Raw genomic sequence first — 24,386 nt, 5'->3', positions numbered from 1 at the left:
GGGGGGGATATTCACAGACTCCCTGGGGGGGGGGGTATTCAAAGACTCACTGAGGGGGGAATATTCACATACTCACTGAAGGGGGGATATTCACAGACTCCCTGGGGGGGGTATTCAAAGGCTCACTGAGGGGGGAACATTCACAGACTCACTGAGGGGGGGGATATTCACAGACTCACTGAGGGGAGGGATATTCACAGACTCACTGAGGGGGGATATTCACTGACTCCCTGGGGGGGGTATTCAAAGACTCACTGAGGGGGGAATATTCACAGACTCACTGAGGGGAGGGATATTCACAGACTCACTGAGGAGGGGGGATATTCACAGCCTCACTGAGGAGGGGCATTCACAGACTCACTGAGGGGGGGATATTCACAGACTCACTGAGGGGGGGATATTCACAGACTCCCTGGGGGGGGGGTATTCCAAGACTCACTGAGGGGGGAATATTCACAGACTCACTGAGGGGGGGATATTCACAGACTCACTGAGGGGAGGGATATTCACAGACTCACTGAGGAGGGGGGATATTCACAGCCTCACTGAGGGGGGGCATTCACAGACTCACTGAGGGGGGGATATTCACAGACTCACTGAGGGGGGGATATTCACAGACTCCCTGGGGGGGGGGTATTCCAAGACTCACTGAGGGGGGAATATTCACAGACTCACTGAGGGGGGGATATTCACAGACTCACTGAGGGGAGGGATATTCACAGACTCACTGAGGAGGGGGGATATTCACAGCCTCACTGAGGGGGGGCATTCACAGACTCACTGAGGGGGGGATATTCACAGACTCACTGAGGGGAGGGATATTCACAGACTCACTGAGGGGGGGATATTCACAGACTCACTGAGGGGAGGGATATTCACAGACTCACTGAGGAGGGGGGATATTCACAGCCTCACTGAGGGGGTGCAGTCACAGCCTCACTGGGGGGGGGGCATTCACAGACTCACTGAGGGGGGGGGGCATTCACAGACTCACTGAGGGGGTGCAGTCACAGCCTCACTGAGGGGGGGGGCATTCACAGACTCACGGAGGGGGGTCATTCACAGATTCACTGAGTGGTTGGGGCATTCACAGACCCACTGAATGGGTGGGGGGGGGGATCATTCTCAGACTCACTGACCTGGTGGGAGGGGGGGGGGGCACCTATTGTCCTACACTGGCCCTCAGTGAGTCTACTGTTTGGCTGTGGGACGCTCGTTGAATTGTTTAAAAATGCTAATCGCTGAAGCGCAAATCCTTGTTTAAACCCATTGCAGCTTTTATTCCGAATGTGTTTGTATTATTATTCCAGGCGAGTCCCGCCCCAACCCTGCGAGGGTACGTTTTGACAGTTTAGCAGAAATTGCCGTCTGGGTTACCCTGGAATGTGTCTGAAATGAAGCAATAGAAACACCTCTTTGCCGCCAGCGTGCTGGTTCTTTCAGTCCTGCAGGAGCACTGTCCGAATTTCACTCCGAGCGAATTCAGGCGTGACCTGAACGCTGTCTCACTCATTTCTCCACTCCGGGATATGAACTGATACAAGTGAGTACGTTATCAGTAAGTAATAGGCGTGTTGTCCTGCAGACTGGGAAACAGAATGGCTTAGAATTGGCTGATTTTTAATAATATCAGATGTGCTGTTGGAATGACTGCAACTTTTCCAGAAATGGACTGAAGAATGACAATGTCTGGTTCTGGTCCAATTTTTAAAACTGGATCTATATGCATACGTTTAGATTTGTGCCAGATTTGTCCAAGCTGCTTTCACAGCCCTTTACTATTAACTGTGGTAAGTTAATTTAGGATGGTAAATTCACATGAGATCTAAAGTCATACAGTACAGAAGCGGCCCTTCGGCCCATCGAGTCTGAACCCGCAAAACGACACTAAATCTACACCACTTGGCCCATCGCCTTGAATATTACAACATCTCAAGTGCTCGTCCACGTACTTTTAAAGACTGAGGATTCCCACCTCCACTAGCCTACTAGTGTTGGTGTTTTTCGGTCCCACCCAACAACCTCGCCAATACTGTGGGTATTTCTATTTATCTTAGTGAACCGCAAGCCGTCCCTTATATCGATCAAATGACCACACAACCAGTGAGTTAGTTCAGAAGATGGTTTATTTACATACACAAGAGTTATCTCGACATGCAAACACAATATCTACTACGAGTTAAACTATACCTATCAGCTACAATAACCTATACTTAACTTCAGGGCGATCGGCACTGTGCAAATGGATACAGCCTTTATCTGGATTTCACTTGGCTGGTTCGAAGATAGTGGTTCTGTCTCTGCTGGGCTCATCCGTCAGGTAGCGATCGTTGGTCTTGAACTTAGCTGGCTGTTCCTGCTACGATTGGGTTGGCACAGGCCGGATCCAAAAGAGACAGAACACATGGCTGCGCTCTCTTTTATCCCTCTGGGGTTTCACGCTCTTTGGGGCGGTCCTTAACCTTGGACCGAATAGTTCGACAGGGCTCTGATCGCTGTCTTCGATTTCGGCCAATAAAGGGGCGGGTGCCTTGGTAGCTGGGCGGGTCCTTAGCGGTCATTGACCTTGGCAGTTGTGCTTTCTGAGTAAGGGGAGTGGCGCCGATCAGTCTGTGGCTGTACCGGTTGCTTGATTGGAGTTCTATAGTCCTGGGAAAATGGGCGATTAAAATTCAAACGAGTGGAGGTTTTGATCAGGTCTGGTTACCTGTGTTTCAGATGCACATAGGCTCTATAACTGTCTGAGTCCTGGGTTGGCCATAATTCCCATGGTCATTTGCAGGTGGCCATCTTAGATGGCTTCACTAGGCACTGTATTCCAGACTCCTATCACCCTCTGGATGAAAAAATGTTTCTTCAAATCTCCTCTAAACTTCCTACCCTTCACCTTAAAATTATGCCTCCTCATTATTGACCCTTCAACTAAGGCAAACAACTGCTTCCTACCCACCTTGTCTCTTCCCCTCATAATTTTATACACTTCAATAAGGTTCCCTCTCAGCCTTCGCTGCTCTAAAGAAAACAACCCGAGCTTATCCAACCTCTCTTGAGAGCTAACATCCTGGTGAATCTCCTCTGCACCCTCTGCAGCAAAATCACATCCTTCCGAAAGCGCGGTGACCAGAAATGCACACAGTACTCCAGCTGCGCACGAACCAAAGTTTTGTACAGCTCCAACATAAACCCCTTGCTGTTATAATCTATGCCACGACTGATAAGAGCAGGTGTCCTGATTGTCTTCTTTTTTTTAATAAACATTTTATTGAGGTACTTTTGGTATTGTAACAAAAACAAAATAAACAATGTACAGGAAACTATAAACATAGTGCAAAAGCCGTCTCCCTTCCTTACACTCCGACCTTTATTAACCCCGTACTCTAAGCTAAACTAACCCCCCCCCCCCCCCTTCTGCTGACGATTAATTTTCCGTGAAGAAGTCAACGAAGGGTTGCCACCTCCGGGTGAATCCTAACAGTGACCCGCTCAAGGCGAACTTGATTTTCTCCAAACAGAGAAAGGTAGCCTTGTCCGATAGCCAGGTCTCCGACTTCGGGGGCTTTGAGTCCCTCCAAGCTAATAGTATCCGTCTCCGGGCTACCAGGGAAGCGAAGGCCAGAACGTCTGCCTCTTTCTCCTCCTGGATTCCCGGGTCTTCCGACACTCCGAAAATCGCCACCTCTGGACTCAGTGCCACCCTTGTTTTTAACACCGTGGACATGACATCTGCAAACCCCTGCCAAAATCCTCTAAGTTTTGGAAATGTCCAGAACATGTGGACATGGTTCGCCGGTCCTCCTGCACATTTTGCACACCTGTCTCCCACCCCAAAGAATCTGCTCATCCAGGCCACTGTCATGTGAGCCCGGTGAACGACCTTGAATTGTATCAAGCTGAGCCTGGCATATGTTGCGGACACATTGACTCTACTCAACGCGTCCGCCCATAGACCATCCTCTATATCTTCTCCCAGCTCCTCCTCCCACTTGCGCTTCAGCTCCTCGGTCTGTGTCACCTCCGACCCCATAAGTTCCTTGTAGATGGCAGAGACGCTCCCTTCTCCTACCCACCCTCTGGAAACTACCCTGTCCTGACCCCCCTTAGCGGTAGAAGCGGGAAGGTTGACACCTGTTTACGTAGGAAGACCCGCACCTGCAGATACCTGAATTTGTTTATGAGGTGTCTGGTTTGTGGTAGTTTGTACTACCACAAACCAGACACCTCATAAACATTTCCTTGTTTTCTCCAGGAGGTCCTCCTCTGGGACCTCGCTCCCAACCTGGCTAGCGACACCCGGACCCGTCCTGCTGCGGAAACATGTGAGGGCACACAAGTCGGACCCGTTGGTCGAGAGGGTCCACCTGCTGCATGCCAACCCCCAGTACGCCTACGTAGCGTTCCCCGACGGCCGCCAAGACACGGTCTCCCTTCGGGACCTGCCGCCCGCCGGAGCCCCACGCGCACCTGCACCATTGCCCCCACCCCCACCCCCACCCTCCCCGCAGCACCTGACCGGAGGGTCAGTACTGCCGCCGCCCCTACCCAGCGCCGAACAGGCACCGACGCCCCCTATCGGCGCCCCTCCCCCTGCCCACATTTCGCCCCAACAGCGCCGCCTAGGGGTGACGAAGCTGCCTGGGAGGAAGACACCACGTTCCCGGAGCCACAACCGCCGGGGCCCCCACCAGGATCATCGCCGAAGCCCAGATGCTCCAGAAGGACGACCAGGCCACCCGATCGTCTGATTGCTGCACCATAAAACAAAAAAAAACTTTTTCTGTTACCCTCGACATCACGGTACCTCCATACCTGGTCCTACCATGCAAAAGGCGACAGTAACGCTGGCCGTCACCCCGCTGGGTTCTTTTTTAACATGGGGTGAATGTGATAATACCAGGTATTGCAGTACCTGAGAGGTGGATGACCATTGGATAGACCTAGGAGTCTACCATTGGCTAACGTACATAGCTCCGCCCTGAGAGGCGGGGTATAAGAACCAATGCCGTCCCAGCAGCCTTCACTTTCTGTATCCAAAACTTCTAACTTGTAGTGAAATACTTTTGAATTGAAGTCGTTGTCATAATGTCGTCAAATGTGGCAGTCAATTTGCACACAGTATCATAAATGAGCAGGATGGCACAGTGGCACAGTGGTTAGCACAGCTGCCTACGCCGCTGAGGACCTGGGTCCGATCCCAACCCCAGGTCACTGTCCCTGAAATGGAGGTGGGTTCCACGGAGGCTGAACAGCCCAGTCCTGGATCCGCAGGCTCTGCCACAGGTTTGGCGGGTAGTGAGGTGGGTGGGTGGGGCACTCTGGATTCTGCGCTCTCATCTCACTGTTTACGCTTGGCCTCCGCAATGCTCCATGACATCATGGGATATCGGGATGGTCGGGAAATATTGTATGCAGGGAAATGATGAGCCATGATCTGTTTGAATGGCGGAGCAGTCTTGCTGGGCTGAATGACCTACTCCTATTCATATTTTCTTTAAAAAAATGTTTTTTTCCTCTCTCCTCTCCCAGCCCCAACTCCACCCAGTCCGAGATCACAATGGCCGAATACTCCACCCCCTCCACTCTCGGGATTAGCACCCTGCTTACCGCAAAAAAATCTATCCGCGAGTAAGCCTTGTGTACATGGGAGAAGAAGGACAACTCCTTTGCCCTTGGGCTGGCAAATCTCCACGGATCCACTCCCCCCACCTGGTCCATGAACCCCCTCAGGACCTTGGCCGCTGCCGGCCTCTTACCTGACCTCGACCTAGACCGATCCAGTGCCGGGTCCAGGACCGTGTTAAAGTCCCCCCCCCATTACCAAACTGCATGGCTCCAGGGGCGAGATTCTCCGACCCCCCCGCCGGGTCGGAGAATCGCCGGGGCCTGGCGTGAATCCCGCCCCCGGTGGTTGCCGAAGTCTCCGGCACCGGATATTCGGCCAGGGCGGGAATCGCGCCGCGCCGGTTGGTGGGCCCCCCCGCGCGATTCTCCGGCCAGGATGGGCCGAAGTCCCGCCGCTAAAATGCCTTTCCCGCCGACGTAAATTAAACCACCTACCTTACCAGCGGGACAAGGCGGCGCGGGCGGGCTCCGGGGTCCTGGGGGGGGCGCGGGGCTATCTGGCCCCGGGGGGTTCCCCCACGGTGGCCTGGTCCGCGATCGGGGCCCACCGATCCGCGGGCGGGCCTGTGCTGTGGGGCACTCTTTCCCTTCCGCCTCCACCACGGTCTCCACCACGGCGGAGGCAGAAGAGACTCCCCCCACTGCGCATGCGCGGGAATGCCGTCAGCGGTCGCTGATGCTCCCGCGCATGCGCCACCCGGAGATGTCATTTCCGCGCCAGCTGGCGAGGCACCAAAGTCCTTTTCCGCCAGCTGGCGGGGCGGAAATTCATCCGGCGCCAACCTAGCCCCTCAAGGTTGGGGCTCGGCCCCCAAAGATGCGGAGCATTCCGCACCTTTGGGGTGGCGCGATGCCCGTCTGATTTGCGCCGTTTTGGGCGCCAGTTCGCGGACATCGCGCTGTTTCCGGAGAATTTCGCCCCAGATCCGGAATCCTACTCAAAATCCGCTTTATGAACCATGCATCGTCCCAGTTCAGAGCATACACATTCACTAGCACAACCCGGGCCCCCTGCAACCTGCCACTCACCATAACATATCGACCGCCTTCATCCGCCACAATACCAGCCGCCTCAAATGCCACCCGCTTGCTCACCAAAATTGCAACCCCCCTGTTCTTTGCATCCAGCCCTGAGTGGAAAACCTGCCCCATCCATTTTTCCTCAGCCTGGTTTGATCTGCGATCTTCAGGTGAGTTTCTTGTAGCATGGCTACATCTGCCTTTAGCCCCTTTAAGTGCGAAAACACACGGGCCCTCTTGACCAGCCCATTCAGGCCTCTCACGTTCCACGTGATCAGCCTGATTGGGGGGCTATCCTAACCCCCTCCTTGCCGACTAGCCATCTCCTTTTTTAGGCCAGCCACGTGCCCGTGCCTCCCGCACCCTCCAGCCCCCCAGGCGGAGGCTCCCCATCCCGACTCTCCCCTTTAACATCGGATCCCCCTCAGTCAGCACAGCAGCATCCCAGCACCCCCCTTAACCCCCCCCTCCCAGTCAAGCATCCGCTTAACCCCCTACCCCCCCATTGCACTCCCATAAGTCAGCTGACTCATGCTGACCCCGGCAGCTCCCGCCTCCACCTCCAATTCCCCTGTGGGTTCCCCTTACAAATCTCCAACCCCCCTCCCCCCCACCTAAGTGGGGTAGAGAGAGTCCCCCCCTACACCCCGTGTGAACAGAGAAAGAAAAACAAAACAAAGTACCGTACACTCACACCCCCAGCTTCAGGTGCCACCCCCACCATTTCGCGGGTAAACCGCGCTCCTTGTCTGGGCCGACCCCACCTCCTGTGATGCAACTGCGACCTCGCCCAAAACCTCAAGGGCCCAGGGCAAAGGGGCCACAAAAACACAAGAAAACACGGGAAAAACCCCAACATAACACCGCCCCCTCCCCCCACCAACAACCCCCACAACATACTGCAGTCCATTAGCTCGAGTCCAGCTTCTCATTCTTGATGAAAGTCCACGCCTCGTCCGGCGTGTCGAAATAGTGGTGCCGGTCCTGATATGTAACCCACAGCCTCACCGGTTATAACAGCCCGAACTTCACCCCCTTTCCGTGGAGGATCGCCTTGGCCCGGTTGAATCCTGCCCGCTTCTTGGCCAGCTCTGCACTCCAGTCCTGATAAATACGGATCTCAATGTTCTCTCACCTGCTGCTCCGCTCCTTCTTCGCCCATCGCAGGACACACTCCTTGTCGGTGAAGCGGTGGAACCTTACCACCATAACTCTCGGCGGCTCATTCACCCTCTGCCTCCTTGCCAGGACTCTGTGCGCCCCATCCAGTTCCAGGAGCCTCGGGAAGGCCCCCGCGCCCAACACTGTACCCAGCATCGTGGTCACATACGCCCCAGCATCCGACCCCTCCACGCCTTCAGGGAGACCCAGAATCACAGGTTCTGCCTCCTTGACCTATTCTGCAGGTCCTCCAGCTTCTCCTGCCATTTTTTGTGCAGCGCCTCGTGCACCTCCACTCTAACCGCCAGGCCCAGACTCTCATCCTCATTATCAGAGGCCTTCTGCTGCACCTCCTTGATCGCTGTCCCCTGCGTCTTCTGGGTCTCCACCAACCTTTCAATTGACGCCTTCATAAGGGCCAGTATCTCTGTCTTTAAATCCGCAAAGCAGCTTCTTAAAAACTCGTGCTGCTCCCGTAACCACTGGGCCCACGCTGCCTGATCCCCGCCAGCTGCCATCTTGCTTTTTCGTACCCGTTCTCCTCTCTTCTCTAAAGCCACTTTTTTAACCACCCCACTCCTGGTCCACTCCATACAGCGCTGGGGGACCCTCACTGTTTCCTTCCCACACCGGGAATCATCGTCAAAGTGCTGCTGGAGCTCCTTAAAAAGGCCCGTTATCGGCGGGAGCTGCCGACCGTGCGACCTACTTCGGCATAGCAGCAACCGGAAGTGCTGTTCCCATTTTCTATGAGGAAGACAGCTCATTTATATATTTTTGGATCAGGATTTTACTGTAGGAAATCCTGTGCAGTATTAAGAAAGCATTGCAGTGTAAGTGGAGTCATCTTTCAGAAGAAACCAAAAACTCTTCTGAGGTAAACTTAAGAGATCAAAAGGCATTTAAAGAGCAACAGAGAATTCTTATTGTTCCATGAATAACATTGACCCCTCTACTTATCCCACTAAATGAGATTATCTGGTATTTATAATACTTTTAAAATTGAGTTCACAGTTCCTAATTATTATTTTTTCCACCTCTTTGGGTTGTGGGGGAGAAACCCACACAAATACGGGGAGAATGTGCAAACTGCACACGAACAGGGATCCTGGAACAGAGCTGGGATCGAACCTGATACCTCGGTGATGTGAGGCAGCAGGGCTGACCACTGCGCCACCGTGCTGCCCCTGGCGGACAAAAGTTTAAATCCACTTTTGGATGCATTTGACGGGTGCAGCGCCGACAATCACCCCACCATTCAACAGCACCGTTTCTTTTGGTCTTAGGAGTTTCTCCTCACTTGATCTCTCCAGCAGGAATAGCTGCCATTTTGAATGGCAGCCAGGGTCACATGCTCCCCCGCTTAAGTGACCCCCCCCATTTGACACTTCCACTCACCCCCCCAATTGGCAAGGGCCGCTTGGCCCGACTCCGGGCCTGATCCCTGGTGGTGCCAACCTGGCACCCGATCAGTCTGATACTGCCAGAGTCATACCCTGGGGGTGCCACTGGCACCATGGCATTGTCACCTGGGCACCCTGACAGTGCCAGGGTGGCACTGCCAGGAGGCCATGGTAGCACTGCAAAGGTGCCAGGCTGGGAGTGCCATGGTGCCCAGGTACCAGGGGGTGTGCCAGTGTACTATCCTGCCCTGTCCCAGACCACACGGGGCTCTCTAATAGCCTCTGAATCCCCTCCCCCAGCCCACGAGGTATCGTCTGTGCAGACCAGTGCTAAACGTTGCCCTGGTGAGGTCTCACATGCGCAACCATTGACTCCTGGTTGCCGGGTGAATCCGGCATTCGGTTATTTAATTGAGCATAATGGCTCATCTATATATGCAGATAGAGCGAAATCCAGATTGCGAGTCAGGTGGCTTGCGATCGGCGCGGCACCCGGCGTGGAGCCCAAATTGGCGCTCTCCCGGGATTCACCCGCTGTGCCCGGTCCCGTGCCGGGCGCAACGCAATCACTGAATCACGCCCATTTTAATAATAATAATCACAAATTGTCACAAGTAGGCTTCAATGAAGTTACTGTGAAAACCCCCTAGTCCCCACAATCCGGCGCCTGTTCAAGGAGGCCTGTACGGGAATTGAACCCGCGCTGCTGGCATTGTTCTGCATTACAAGCCAGCTGTTGAGCCCGCTGTGCTAAACCAGCCCATTTTCATAGAATCATAGAATTTACAATGCAGAAGGAGGCCATTCAGCCCATCGAGTCTGCACCAGCCCTTACAAAGAGCACCCGACTGAAGCCCACATATCTACCCTATTTCCGTAACCCCAGTTTAACATTTTTTGGACACTAAGGGCAATTTAGCATGGCCAATCCATCTAACCCACACATCTTTGGACTGTGGGAGGAAATTGGAGCACCTGGAGGGAACCACGCAGACACGGGGAGAATGTCCAGACTCCACACAGCAGTGACCCAGCCGGTATTCGAACCTGGGAGCCTGGAGCTGTGAAGCAACTGTGCTAACCACTATGCTACCGTGCTGTTTACTAACATCCTACGTGGCACCTAATGTTAATTTTACAATGAATTATCCCCGAAGTACTGTATCCAATTGTATAACAGATTCTGAAAGATCTGAATTACAAGAACTCTGTTTACATGAGAAAAGCAAAACTGTTTAATATTGTATTCAAATATTTTTATCTGTAAACAGCCAGTTCCCTGAACTATTATCAGCTGATCTGGCAAATAGTGTGTAGAACCACTCAAAATGTAGATTGTGCCTTTTCTGATCCAATATATTATAATGTGAAGTGGATATGTTGTGGCATATGGCATAAACCTCCCACTTCTAGTCATTTATAACATTAATGTTCGAAGGTTAGACTGATCTGCCAAAATATTAGGTTCTCATATATTTCATACTTCTATAGATCATAGGAAGCCAGATATGAACTATTCATACAGTGTTTATCTGGGATAGAAGCCAGTGGTTTGCATCATGATACATGTCACTCTCTATATTTTATAGCACATATAATTAAATATAATGTACCGCACAGAAATGGATCATTCAGCCCAAATGATGCATGCTGGTGTATGTGCGCATATGAGCATCCTCCCATCCTTTTCATGTAACTCTATCAGCATCACCTATTTATTTCTCCCTCATGTATTTTTCTGGATTCTCCTTAAATACATGACTGTTATTCACCTGCATTGTTCCTTATGGTGGCAAATTCCACATCCCAACCACTCCGCAGGTTCAGCAATTCTTCCTGATTTCCCAATTGGATCTCTTGGTGGCTATCAATATTCCTGCTCAGCCAAATGTATGCCTAGCTGCATAGCAGCTTGGGAGGTACCACACAGACCTCACATGTGTAGCAACAGAAGAAAATTGTTCAAGGTACTGTGCATTGAAAACAATGGCCACAACAAGCAACATTTTAACGGGAACATTGGTTCATTACCCAATAGTGCTCTGGTCTTTACAGTGCATTACCGGTTATCTGCAGTTTTTCTGTTTATTGAATCTGTTTCCAAGATCTAGTTCCACCTCTTGTAGCATCATTTGTTTCCAGAAAAGTAGATGCTTGCTGATCAGGTATGCTAAGGGGCAGTAATGGTCAAGTGGATGTGACTTTAATAGAAAAGCTTGTGGAATTGGAACCTTAAGATTGATTCATGACTAAAGTTTGCAACCCTATGTTTGTTATTCTTTGCATAATTTTTTAATTACATTTTGGAATGATCTTATTATGTGGCAGGGTAGAGTAGTGACACATAGGCAAAGGAATGCTAAACATTATACGCCACTTGAAATAAAATGAAGGTGTGTACCCTTTTAATGCTGGGTGAACAATGAAATTGTTGAGGATCCTTGAAATTGTTGGGCGTCATGTTGCAGATTGGAACTTTAATTGGCAGTAATGATTTCATAATGGATTGGAAACTCCGAGGTCACCAGTTGACAAATCCCACTGTGGAAAATTGTGAAATTAAACGGAATACATTTTGGTCATATGTGGACTCGTCCCAGAAAAAGGTGACGATGAAATCTGCTGAATTGTATGAACGAACCAGTAGATGCACCGATGTTCATCAGGGAAGAGGGCATGCTTTCCTATCCCTCTGGCCTTTGGGTGACACTAGTCGGCATGGTTGACTTCCAATGCTTCCTGAAGTGACCCAGGAGTTTACTCAGGTTAGCAGAAAAATACTTAACCGAGAATGACTCATCGCCACCTTTTTACAGCAACTTTGGTTGTGAAGCACTTTGGGATGTCCTAGGTCAGGAAAGGCTCTATATGAATGTAAGTTTTTCTTCTTTTTTTATATAAGGCGAAGCTTTGACATTGTTGAGGCAAAACATTCTGATAACAAGCACAAAACTGTAACATTGACAAGGAGATACAAGGGGAGGAGGGCTTATGGTGGGGCTTCCATTTTGCAGCAAACAGAGTCTGCTTAAATAAAGTTTCAATGCACTACAGGAGCAGAACTCATGATTAAAATTGCTGCCACGGCTCCTGATAAAATCAGGATTATTTCTCCATGCAGTGAGTGGAGGATAGTTAGGTGATACTATAAATTATCTGCATAAAATTAAACCCAGCAGTCCAGGCATGGTTGATTGGGAAAAGTATTCAGTCATCTCTCTTTTGCGGTCATACACAGTCTATTAAATTATCAAAAAGCTTCAAAAGCTCAAGGTGACACATTTGAAACCCCATAGTGCCTGTCTCAGGTGGTGTCTCCAGTGCCTCCAGCATGTCATATGGAAAGCTGCTGTTCAGCCACTCAGGGATGGCCAAGCTGGGTGATCTTGAGATGTTGGGCTGGATTCTCCGATTTTGAGACTAAGTGCTGACACCGGCGTGAGAACGATGGCGTTTTACGACCGAAAAAACGGGGCAAAACAGCCACCGATCCTGCGTCTGGTGGGGGGCTAGCAGGCACATAGTGTAGGGACCCCCCCCCCCCCCCCGGCACTAGCCGCGGATGTGGCCAGAGAATTGCCGTGTCTGTGGCCGCGCATGCGCACGCCGGGGGCCTGCAGCGGCCACGCTGTGCAACATGGCTCAGGACACTCGTGGACCCAACCTACCAAATAGTGACCCCCTTTGGCCAGGCTCGCCATCCCCGGACCACTCCCACCAGTGCCCCCGGCCCCCGCCAAAGCACCTCTGCCCACGGATCAGCTCCCCCCCCCCCCATGAACTTGGTCACGCCGAGTTCCTGGAAAAATATACCATCCGCGACTGATGCTGTTGAGAACTCGTCCCATCGGGGGAGGAGCATCCGTGGGGAGGGCCTCGGGTAATGTCCTACAGCAGGCCGTTTTGGAGGGGGCGGAGCATCACGAAAGTGGCGGAACCCCGGATTTCGGCGCCAATGTGGATTATCCGGCCAATCGACGAACACGATTTCGGCGTCGGAGACGGGAGAATCCCGCCTGTTATGTCTGACTGAGTCTGGGGATGTTGGGCCCAGCTGTCCTTTGGCACCAACTGGGGCACAGGATGGAGGGTTGGTGAGGGTGCATGGATGCAGTCACAAGGAGTGGAGAGCATGCGCCGTTTCTCTAATTCCACTGCCATTCATTGCACCACACTCCTGCTGCTCTGAGCAAAACCATTTTAAGACTTGATGGTCAGGATACCCGTTCTGTGCTTTCCTTCACATTTAGCAAACTGTAGGAGGTGGTGGAAGTTAGATCATGAATGACAGCAGCTTTGGTTCTACAGCAGCTGTCGGAGTTGCCATCACTGACTTCATCGCTCAGGTCACTGAGTATTATAACTGCTTTACTTCATTCCTCTGCCTCCAGTTATTCAACTGCTGTTTTGTCTAACCTTAGTGATTCAGACCAGTGTTTTGCTTCCTGTAAGTTTTTGTCTATGCATTTTTCCCTGCCATTATAGAACCGTGCGGACAGCACGGTAGCATAGTGGTTAGCACAAATGCTTCACAGCTCCAGGGTCCCAGGTTCGATTCCCAGCTTGGGTCACTGTCTGTGCGGAGTCTGCACATCCTCCCCGTGTGTGCGTGGGTTTCCTCCGGGTGCTCCGGTTTCCTCTCACAGTCCAAAGATGTGCAGGTTAGGTGGATTGGCCATGCTAAATTGCCCTTAGTGTTGGGTAGGGTTACTGGGTTATGGGGATAGAGTGGGCGTGTGGGCTTGGGTAGGGTGCTCTTTCCAAGAGCCGGTGCAGACTCGATGGGCTACTTCTGCACTGTAAATTCTATGATAATAGAGGTTTGCAAAGCGACAGGAACTTTAGAGAGAGAAGGGCTGTCCCCTCCGGAGAATGGGTCAATAATCAGATGTATCAGCTTTAATATCATTGGCAAAAGATCGGAAGTGGGATGAGGAGATTTTCTTTCACTCGTTACTTGAAGATTCGGAACACACCAAGTTGGGACAAAAAATGGGTGTGTGGGACAAAACACAACTGCAATTTTGAAGAGTGGGTACAGGTATAATGGGTTGGATGGTTCTTTACCTGTGCTTTAAGCTTCAACAATTCTTTGATTATTTGTCTGCGCTATTTAGTCTGCCTTCATTTAACTAAGTTGCTTTTCCCATTATTAAATGACCATGATGTCACAACATTACTCTGCTGTCTTCCCGCTGAGTTTTGCCTACCCAAGCCCACACCTCCACCCTATCCCCATAACCCAGTAACCCCACCTAACCTCCTTGGACACTGTGGGCAATTTATCATGGCCAATCCACCTAACCTGCACATCTTTGGACTGTGGGAGGAAACCGGAGAACCCGGAGGAAACCCATGCAGATACTGGGAGAATGTGCAGACTCCGCACAGACAGTGACCCAAGCCGGGAATCGAACCTGGGACCCTGGAGCTGTGAAGCAACAGTGCTGACCATTGTGCATCCGGGTCGCACATTTGTTCAACTATTCTGCATTTTGCACATTGACAATTCAATTTTGCAGCCGTTAGTTTTCTTTGCAAAGGGGAGCAAAGAGCTAAATATAATGTAAAAGTCTGGAAATCATAGTCTCCTTACTAAACTCTAGAGGCCAGTCTGATGTTTTGTGGTCTACCCCACACTGTGTAAATTTAGTGGTAAATGGATAATAGAATAATGTCTTTCTCAGTGAAACTATGTTTTCTATTTTAAACCACATTGATGTTTTCCAGTTAAAGTAGTTTCATCCACTGTAAATTATTCATTTATCATCCAAGCTTTTTGAGTCATACGAATGGATCTATTGCGGTGGTAAACTGGGCACATAGACAGTAGAGACAGGAAATAAATTTCTGAAATGCCTTCAACCACAACTGGTTTCATGTCACTTATTTTAATTTTCATGCATAAAAGGATTCTATTGCATTTCACTATTTGTGTTTCATCTATTTTATGATGATGACATTGCTCTTTACTGCCATCATCTTCTACCATTTCCAATCCATTCTTGCAAGCATTGTCTTGTCAGACCACTGTGACACCAGTAGCTTATATATAAACCTCTGAAATTATTTGCTAAATCAGGATTCTGTCATGACATGTGACTCATGCTGACAATGCCTGCAAACTCTACTCCATGAGTTGTCTGCGTAGGTGATGGTGGTAACACAGTGGGTAGCACTGTTGCTTCACAAGTCCAGGGTCCCAGGTTCAATTCCCGGCTTGGGTCACTGTTTATGCGGAGTCTGCACGTTCTCCCCTTTTCTGCGTGGGTTTCCTCCGGGTGCTCCACTTTCCTCCCACAAGTCCCGAAAGGCGTGCTGTTACGTGAATTGGTTATTCTGAATTCTCCCTCTTTGAACCTGAACAGGTGCCGGAATGTGGCGACTAGGGGCTTTTCACAGTAACTTCATTGCAGTGTTAGTGTAAACCTACTTGTGACAATAAAGATTATTATTATTATTAAATGCTTTGGTTCAAATCTTCTCCATGTACCGAAAAAAACTCACTTCTAACAACTATGTATAACTCCTGTTATCAATGCATCTAAAATCGTGTCACACTCTTATGGTACTTCCAGCCCCACACTCACACTGAAAATATTTTAACATCTTGGATCGTGCTCCTCAATTTTTTCTTTTCCACTAATAGAATGGTTTATCCCAGATTGCTTCCTGATATGGCAATGCCCAGTATAATTCTTTTTGCCCCTCTTTCAAATCTCTATAATCAGTGTTATTTTAAAGTTTAGTACTTAAATTTGTACAAATAATAAAAATGCCCATCTTGCTTCTCGTCAATGAGGTTTACAAGGTGGCAATTTTCATTGTATACATTTGCTTTTTTTAAGGTATGATACACGCGTGTGCGTGTGTATATGTGAGAGAGAGGATTAGTGATGGTGAGTGCCTCTGTTTTCTTTGGTACTATTAGCAACCGATCAATGTAACATGGGGGGTAATGTAATCCCTGCTGGTGTAGGATCATCTACATCTGAACATCGTCAGTATGCAGGTAATTAGGTGCCTTTTTACATGAACAATAATAGTAAGGTGAAGCTAAATGTTTTTCTCTGCAACGTTTTTCACCCTTGATTGTCCTGCACCCAAGCCTTGAACCTGCAAGTAAGTTTATCCATCAACAACTAATTTCTTTGTGGTCCATAAAGGCAATGTTCGGCTAGAAAGTCAAGAACCTTTGACCAATGAAATGTAAAAACGATATCCCTCGGAGGCCGTGTGGAATCCCTTACTTTCAGCCTGGGCAAGAAATCTACCTCTTTGTAATTTTGTAATTAAACTGAAACTCAGCATCCACATGGCATGAAGCCCAAATGCTAATCTCATGGTTCTGCAGATGAGAACAATCCAGTTTGAGAGTGGTGCTCATCGAGCCCTCAGCGTATGAACTGAATCGAGGAGGCACTAAAGACAAACATCCGCGTCATCTATACTGGTACCAGGAGCCATTCTGGTACTACGTGCCCTGGATAGCAGACAGATTTATTGTGAGCTAACCTTTAATGTGCAGCCGCAATGTCCTGAGAATTATTTCTTGTCCACTGTGCACAAAATGTTCAAACAACACCAGATTTTTTTTTCTTTGATTACCTACTCCATGAAGTTTCAAGTCATTCTCAGGTTTATGCTGACGTACTTCTCTTTTTCACAGAATGAAGGGTTAATTTATCTTACTCAGGGGAAGGTGACAAACCAAAGTCCAAATGGCAGATGCGTGCATTTTGCTGTTACAGTTTCTGTGCATTCTAAATCTACTTGTGCTTACTGATGTAAACAGGCCAATCAAAATTATCTGAGATTAAGGATTCGTAGACATCTATGATATCAAATCTGGCGCCGCACCTGGACCAATTCAATGGCCGTAAGCGGCTTTAAGCACCATCAGCAACACCATCCGGACCGCAGCAGTGCTGAACGAAACTGCACAATGTCCTCAGGGCGGCCAGAGTGAGGAGGCAGCACTGTGCCTCTGGCACGAACCCCAGTCCCACACACATAACCCCACCACCACCCTGCACCACTTACTGGCACCCATACCAGCCGCCATGGTCACTGAAGCCACTAGCTACCCACCTCCTGACTGCATGCATCAGACTGTCTAACACTCTGCGTTTTCTGTTTCCCATCCCCATAGGAGGAAGTCGCCCATAACCGCCGGGTGCGAGAGAAGGCTGGAGAGGGACCGCTCGACATAAAACATAAGAACATAAGAACTAGGAGCAGGAGTAGGCCATCTGGCCCCTCGAGCCTGCTCCACCATTCAATGAGATCATGGCTGATCTTTTGTGGAATCAGCTCCACTTTCCGGCCCGAACACCATAACCCTTAATCCCTTTATTCTTCAAAAAACTATCTATCTTTATCTTAAAAACATTTAATGAAGGAGCCTCTACTGCTTCACTGGGCAAGGAATTCCATAGATTCACAACCCTTTGGGTGAAGGCATTCCTCCTAAACTCAGTCCTAAATCTATTTCCTCTTATTTTGAGGCTATGCCCCCTAGTTCTGCTTTCACCCGCCAGTGGAAACAACCTGCCCGCATCTATCCTATCTATTCCCTTCATAATTTTATATGTTTCTATAAGATCCCCCTCATCCTTCTAAATTCCAACGAGTATATGTGGCCACCGCAGCAGACCTGCGGTACCAGTGACACGTGTGTCAACACCCTCCCTCGCACACCAACCTCACACCCACACCACCCTCACATCATCCTCACACCCACACCACCCTCACATCCACAACCACCCCACACCCCTGCTCCACCGCCCCCCCATCCCCATCCCCCCAGCCACCCCCCCCCACCCGTGTCTAATCATGCGTCTTGTTTTGTCCTTTTTTTAAAAAAATGTTTAAAAAAAAATTTTTTTTAGAGTACCCAATTCTTTTTTTCCAATTAAGGGGCAATTTAGCGTGGCCAATCCATCTACCCTGCACATCTTTTTGGGCTGTGAGGGTGAGCCACACGCATTCACGGGGAGAATGCGTAAAGTCCACATGGGCAGCGGCCCAGGGCCAGGATCGAACCCCGGTCTTCGGCGCCATGAGGCAGCAGTGCTAACCGCTGCAACACCATGCTGCCCTCTTGTCTTGTATCTTGCCAGAGCTGCTGGTGATAGGGTGAGCCCTCAGCCACAGCCACAGCTAGAGCCCCAATGCCGAGCAACGGCGGGGACACCAACATGAATGGGTGCCATAGACCTGGGACCCCGGAGACCCCAGAGCTCAAGTTGGAGGATGGCACAGATGTCCCGTCACAGCTGTCTCTAACACCCTCCACCATCCCAGAGGCACTCGCCTTGGTTGGGCACTTTAGTGAAGAGGCTCCTGGGACACTCTCTGGTGTGCACCACACACATGCTCCGGTACAACAGGTGGAGGTAGGAACTCCCAAGTGGCAGATGGTTGGAGGGCAGGCCAACCCCAAGGGACTAGCTGCTGTCCATATGGGATTCTGGAACGGACAGTCCCATCGATTGTGTAGATGCAGTTGCAGAGCCAGAGATTACATGAAGGGTTGTCGGCAACCATCCAGCACATGCTGATGCAGGTGGAGGAGTCCAGCCGCCTGCAGGAGGTGCTGCCCGTCATGCGTGCCATCCAGCCCAACACCTCATGGGTGGTACCCGCGGTGGAGGGCTTGAGGAAAGAGTTTTGGCTACGGATCAGCATGTCCAAGCCCTGGAGCAATCTGTGCAGGTGATGGGAGAGGCCCAGGATTGGGCTGCCCTCTCACAGGCAGCTATGTGCCAGAGCCACCTGGACATTGCAGCAGCGCACCAGAGAGTGGCCCAGTCATGGTGGGCTATGGCTGAGAGCGTCAGTGGTATTGCTCAGGCACTGGCAGATGTGGCACAGACACAGAGGGAGGTGGCCCAGTCCTAGAAGGAGATGGTGCAGTCACTGGCTGATGTGGCACAGATCCAGTAGTTGGTGACACAGTCAATGGTGATGTGGCACAGTCCCAGGCGGCGATGAGCCACCCCCTGTGCTCCATGGTTGTGAGTGGCGAACACTGGTCAAGTTCAGAGCGAGCCTCCAGGACTGGTAGCGCCAGGTGGTGGGGGAGCCTCAGGTGATAGCTCCCCTCGAGTCCCCATCGCATGGAGTAGCCCAAGGGCCATCAGGCACCCTGAGGGAGGAGGAGGTGATGGGGCCTGTGCCGGTGACTCCCGCAAGGGAGGTGCCGTAACACCGCAGCACCTCAGATTACCCCCCACCCCTTCCTGTCCCTGGTGCATATGGTGGGCAGGGGACAGAACGGGGCGGCACCACACCTCCTGCGACACCCGAACAGCAGCCGGGCCCATCCAGGCCCCATCGCCCCAGAAGACGCCCACCAAAGGGGGCTCAGGTCCTAGGGCGGGAATGACAGCATGCCGTCTCCACTCCTGATGTGTCGCCTGGGGATGCACCTAGACGTAACGTTAGGGCCCGTAAGGCCAGAAAAGTAGACACTTGTTAAGTTGGCACGGGTGCATGGCACAAGATAGTGATAGGGGATAGGACACGCATTTGTGTGTAGGTTTCTCCTTTAAACACCTGTGCACAATGGTACAAACTGACTTGGTGCTCTGTCAGAAGGTATGAGGGGTGGGCTGGTCTGTGCTGGCCACTGGATTGATACAACGATGGAAATTTTGGTTCATCCATTACTGATGGTCTTGCCTTTAACTACTTGATTCCTGAGCTCTGGAATTCCCTCCATAAACTTCTCCGACCCTGTCACCCATCCTTTAAGTTACTCCTGCCTATTTGACTAAATGTTTGATTAATCGCCCGACTATTTCCTTGCGTGGCTCAGTATCAAATTCTGCCTTGCGTCACTCTGGGACATTTACCATGTCAAAGGTACTATACAAATGCAAGATTTTGGGGGGCAGCACGGTGGCGCAGTGGTTCGCACTGCTGCCTCACGGCACCGCAGACCTGGGTTCGATCCTGGCCCCGGGTCACTGTCCTTGTGAAGTTTGCACATTCTCCCCGTGTCTGCGTGGGTCTCACCCCCACAACCCAAAAAGATATGCAGGGTCGGTGAATTGGCCATGCTAAATTGCCTCTTAATTGGAAACAATTAATTGGGCACTCTAAATTTATTTAAAAAAACAAATGCAAGATTTTTAAAAATCTATTCTGGTGTCCAAGGCATCTCCAACATGCCCTGCAACTATTGCACGTACCTAATTGCTCTTAATGTGGCAATGAGCTGTCTTCATAAGCCACTGCACACTGTGACAATACACCCATAATGCTGGCAGGTAAGGAGCTCCAGAGTTTTGTTCAAAAGGTGATGAAAAACCCAGCATGAAATTGGGCAGCAGAGTAGCACACGTGGCTAGCACTGTGGCTTTACAGCTCCAGAATCCCAGGTTCAATTCCCTGCTGGGTCACTGTCTGTGTGGAGTCTGCACGTTCTCCCTGTGTCTGCGTGGGTTTCCTCCGGGTGCTCCTGTTTCCTCCCACAGTCCAAAGACGTGCAGGTTAGGTAGATTGGCCGTGCTAAATTGCCCTTAGTGACCAAAATGGTGAGGAGGGGTTATTGGGTTACGGGGATAGGGTGGAAATGAGGGCTTAAGTGGGCAGTGCAGACTTGATGGGCCAAATGGCCTCCTTCTGCAAATGTTCTGTGAAACATTTCCAACGCGGAAGAACTAAAATCAAGCAAATCTTGACTTGACCCACAATGGGCAGCCCTACCAAAAAATAGCTTTTAGGTCTTTAATAATCTTGGCAAAGTTTGTTTTCTATCACGACTCTCATCCATCTACACTTTCCTCGAGCAAATCAAAGTACATTGTATGCGGGTTGGCAAAATACAGCTGTCAGTGCTTTATGAATTTTCAGATATTTATTGTAAACAGGAATTACAACAAAATTACATTCACATGTAGTTATGCTGCTTTTATTTACATAGTACCTGTCTCAGAAGCTTTAAAATATTTACTTATGATACATAACATTGATTTACAGATTGCTAGATATATTGAAGTGTTTATACGCTGTGATGCATTGAATGAAGTAACATTCTTAATTCAGTTACTCACGATTCCAGCTACTGTCTGTCAGGTCGAAAATTAAATCATATTAATAAATCAAGTCAAATAACAATTCTCAGTGTCGTTAACTGCTTTGGATTGTCCTGAGGTCATGGACGGCGCTATATAAATGTAAGTCAGTCAGGCTTTTTCTCTCAGGCTTTCCTCCAAGTCATTTCTGCAGGTGTCGCTTTCTCACCCATATCTTGCTTATAAAATGCCTTCTCTGTCACACAGTGAACAGTGGCACGTGTGATCTACAAATATGTGGATGCGCATTTAACTGACAAAAGATTCAATTAATTGAAATGAAATTTTGAGTGTTAATTTCCTAAATCTTCCTTAAATGGGAGTAAGACAAAAAACTCAGTTATCACTTGCTCATGTGTTTTCTTCGTAAAAATGTAAACCATACAGAAATCCTTAGCTTAGAGGACTCCAGTGTTGATTGAACTATTAAGAGCAATAGGATTTAATTCATTTCCTACAGGTCCATGCAGAGGATTATGCGGGCAGCTTATTTGGAGCTTTCCCTATTTACAGTGTTGTCTGTTGATGGGAGAAGCAGACTTTACATTGATTCACTGGGATGAATAGAGTTGATGCTTATGCTGTTGCTCTTATCAAATCATTAGGTTCCTGTTTGTCTTTCAACTGCACAGTATAGATAAAAGAGAGCTCCAGTTTGCTCCTTCAACAGCCCAGTTTGAAGCCAAATCATACAGGTGCGAGAGGTCCCAGGTTGAATCCACATGCTTTTGCTGAGCTAGGGCGGCATGGTGGCACAATGGTTAGCACTGCTGCCTCACAGCACCAGGGACATGGATTCAATCCCAGCCTTGGGTGACTGTGTGGAGTTTGCACGTTCTCCCCATGTATGGTTTTTACACAGAGGGTGGTGAGTGCCTGGAACGCGTCGCCAGGGGAGGTTGTGGAAGCAGGCACATTAACAGCATTCAAAAGGCATCTTGACAAATACAAGGATAGGATGGGTATAGAGGGGTACAGCACAGGAAGTGCTGAGGGTTTTGGCCAAGGTTGGTATCATGACCTGTACAGCTTGGAGGGCCGAATGGCCTGTTCCGGTGCTGTATTTTCTTTGTTCTTATGCATGGGTTTCTATCGGGTGCTCCTGTTTCTTCCCACAGTCCAAAAGATGTGCAAGTTAGGTGGATTGGCCATGATAAATTGCCCCTTTGTGACAAGGTGGGGTTAGGTGGGATTAAGGGCAGCACAGTATCATAAGTGGCTAGCACTGTAGCTTCACAGCGCCAGGGTCCCAGTTCGATTCCCCGCTGGGTCACTGTCTGTGCGGAGTCTGCACGTTCTCTCCGTGTCTGCGTGGGTTTCCTCCGGGTGCTCCGGTTTCCTCCCACAGTCCAAAGACGTGCAGTTTAGGTGGATTGGCCATGATAAATTGCCCTTAGTGACCAAAAAGGTTAGGAGGGGTTATTGGGTTGCGGGGATAGGGTGGAAGTGAGGGTTTAAGTGGGTCGGTGCAGACTCAATGGGCCGAATGGCCTCCTTCTGCACTGTACTATGTTCTACAGGGATAGGGTGGGGGGACCAGACCTGGGTGGGGTGTTCCTTCAGAGGGTCGGTGCAGCCTCGATGGACCGAATGGCCTCCTTCTCCACTGTAAGGATTCTATGACCAACCAGGGTCATGGCTTCTGTAACCCTTGATGAGGAATTAGCTTATTCCATCAGGCAACCTACGGACACTCAATCTGTGGATTCCCATAGGAAGAATACCATGCACTTGTTGCATTTAGAACCGTTTCACAGCATGATTCAGTATCTTCAGGAAAGAAGGGAGAGAGAGCATTAGAGAGTGGTAGTGGAGATTCCAAGCCTTCATCGATATGGAACCAACTGATCCAATTTGAATCAAATCACATCCATTGGCAGTGATGAGTTTAGAACTCAAAAAAAAATCCCCTAAGGTAGAAATTTCCTTCATTCATTTTTTGCTGAAATTACATTAAGATTTCTGCATATCCTATGACAATCTAATTGCTGGCACATTATGCAAAATATTTTCTGAGAATCACATTAGCATACATGTGAATATTAAAATGAGCTCAAATTGAGCAAACATAAACATGAACAATCAGGATTCAAGGAGCTTGTGGAATGTCCAACATCTTCTTTAAATCCATAATTATTTTGGTAACGTGATGAAAATGAAACTTTGCACATTAAGCACTATTAGTTTCAGAAAATGCATTGGTGGAAGGTTTTAGTTTTTTAAAGTAACATAATGGTGTTGCAAAGAAAACAGCTTAAATCTACATTAGGAGAAATATTTTAAAATTGTTATGGTGCCAGAAGTAGTAGGTGGGACCGCCCCAGAACAGAAATTCCCACCCGAGCTCAATGGGCCTTTAAATGGCGTTAGATTTTCCGCCCCGTTTGTGATAATTCCCCCAAGTGACTTAGAGTCCAGCTGCACCAAAATTGTTATATATGCACCGATTAGAATTGGCATCGGACTTAGTGGGGTTTTTGCAGAGCAGCATAATTCACTTACGTTTGGATTTCCCTGGAGCGTACTGAGTGTGTACACTGGTGTAAAGTGCTTCTTGCACCAATGCTATGTCAAAAATTGAGAAATTCTGGGCCTGATGTTTACTGAGTCCATCTCATTCCTCCAGCTTGAGAAACACCTTGTAAATGGGATTCATTTTTAAAAAATGAATTTAGAGCACCCAATTATTTTTTTTCCAATTAAGGGGCAATTTAGCATGGTCAATCCACCTACCCTGCACATCTTTGGGTTGTGGGGGCAAAACCCTCGCAGACACAGGGAGAATGTGCAAACTCCATACGGACAGTGACCCAGGGCCAGGATTCTAACCCAGGTCCTCAGCGCCGTAGGCAGCAGTGCTAACCACAGTGCCGCCCCATAAATGGGATTCATAATGGTCCATAAATATCGCTGAGTGAAATGATACATGGTATAGTATACACATACATTTAATTAGTATTATATATACATGTATATTTTTGCTCTACAGTTGGACAAAGTGCTTTTTCCAGAGAGCTCAATTTTCTTCCTGCATGTTGTCAGCCCACAGAAATATTTTGCATTACATGCAGTTGTAAAATGGTATGTGTGGTTTGTGCCT

General features: G+C 49.3%; 1 long non-coding RNA gene across 1 annotated transcript in view; it reads left to right on the top strand.

Annotated features, from left to right (window-relative positions):
- The first annotated feature begins 1,196 nt into the window (after nt 1-1,196).
- The window catches only part of LOC140384805 (uncharacterized), a 28,333-nt gene continuing 5,143 nt past the window's right edge, over nt 1,197-24,386 (top strand). Inside the window, exon 1 of the long non-coding RNA XR_011933141.1 lies at nt 1,197-1,543. This is a non-coding gene — a long non-coding RNA (uncharacterized lncRNA). The remainder of the gene's footprint in view (nt 1,544-24,386) is intronic.

This window comes from Scyliorhinus torazame, chromosome 10 (genome assembly GCF_047496885.1).
Source record: "Scyliorhinus torazame isolate Kashiwa2021f chromosome 10, sScyTor2.1, whole genome shotgun sequence".
Taxonomy (NCBI): Eukaryota; Metazoa; Chordata; class Chondrichthyes; order Carcharhiniformes; family Scyliorhinidae; genus Scyliorhinus; species Scyliorhinus torazame.
Note: the sequence above shows the minus strand (reverse complement) of the source record. Positions and strands in the feature narration are given on the sequence as shown.